The following is a 1,741-nucleotide window of genomic DNA, read 5'->3' on the forward strand; positions in this document are numbered from 1 at the left end:
GGTTTATTATAATTGTAAGATTAATCTATATTGTCTCATAAAAGCTCTAATTTACTTGCTTTCACTGTTGTGGAAAATTCCAATATATATGCCATTAATAAACTGGATGAATAGTACCTGGGGATAATAGTGCTTTGGGCTGTAACATGTGATAAAATTGGTCATTATCTTTGCCCCAAAGGCAAGTCAAAAGTACGAGGCTATGGGAATTCCTCTTCAAAACTCGTTTTCACCTATGGTCTTTCAGTAAAGTTTTGGTAACAAAGGTAAGGTCCCTGGGTGGCACAAATGGTTTACATTCCACTATTACCAATTGGTAGTGTGAATCCACCCAGTAGCATCAAGGAAGAAAAGCCTGGAAATCTACTTCTGTAAGGATTACAGCCAAGAAAACCCTATGGAGTATTTCTACTCTGTAACATACAGGATTGCAATAAGTCAGAAACAACTCAATGGCAATGTTTTCTAGTTGTTGTTGTTGTTTGTGTTGCTGTTTATACAAAGGTAAGGAGGAGCTCTGGTAGTGTAGTGCCTAAGGCACTTGACTGTTAACCAGAAGGCTGGTGGTTCAAACCCACCAGCTACTCCTCAGAAGGAAGGTTGGGCAATCTACTTCCGTAGTGATACCTCCTTGGAAACCCAAGGAGAGGTCACTATGAGTTGGATCCCACTCAATGGCAAATAACAACAACAAAGGTAAGGATAAAGAGAGATTTCCTTCTCCAAAGACTACATCCATAAGTCATGGAATTTTCACCTCCTTCTTCAATGTGACAGGATTTTCTCTCTCCTATCCACCACAGTCCTTATTTTCACAGTCAATTCCATGGTAGGCCTTCTCTTAATGATTCATATTCCATGTCCAAATGGTGAAGACAACAACGTTTTCTCTGAGAAGATTATAATTATCTCTGCACATTTTCATTTAATCAATCCTGCAGCTTTACACTTGTCCATTTTTATCCTTGCTTGGTGACTTTTTAATAATAATTACTATTTGCAGTGCTTTGGGGTGAAACAAAATCTAAAGTGTTCAAAAGTGACAGAAAATATATGTATAAGTAAGATATTAATGGATAACAAATTATTCCAAAATTTAGCTGCTTTAACACAACAAATATTTATAGTATGGTAGGTCAAGAGTTCAGGCACAGATTTATTGGCTCTTCCAACTCAATTTTCGCAAAGCTGAAATTAAGGCATGTGTAAAGACTGTAATTCAATATCAATATCAACCTTGATAGAGGGAGGATCTACTTCTGAGTTCATTCATGTGGTTGTTGGCAGGGTTCAGTTTCTCATGGGCTATTTGATTTTGGACCTTATTTCAGCATTGACTGTTATGCAGTTTCTTGCCATGTTGTCCTCTCTGTAGAAGCTCTTCCAACATGGAAAGTGACTTCATTAATCCGAGGAAGTGGGAGAAAGCCAGAGAGCAAGCATGGGCAACACTGAAGCCCTAGTTTTTTGTAATCTAGTCTTGGAAGTGACATTCCATCACTTTTACTGTATTCTATTTATTAGAAGCCAATCATTAAGTAGGAAGGTTGGGCAATCTACTTCCGTAGTGATACCACCATGGAAACCCAAGGTGGAGTCGCTGTGAGTCGGAGCCGACTCAATGGCACATAACAACAACAAACAACAATCATTAGGTCCAGCACACATTCAAGGGCAGATGATTAGACAGGGACATAGCTATGAGGAGTTGAGCATCTTTGGAGGCCACCTTAGAAGCTAC

The sequence above is a fragment of the Orycteropus afer genome, unplaced genomic scaffold (assembly GCF_000298275.1).
Source record: "Orycteropus afer afer isolate SDZICR_OR568_19922 unplaced genomic scaffold, OryAfe1.0 scaffold00520, whole genome shotgun sequence".
NCBI classification, from domain to species: Eukaryota; Metazoa; Chordata; class Mammalia; order Tubulidentata; family Orycteropodidae; genus Orycteropus; species Orycteropus afer.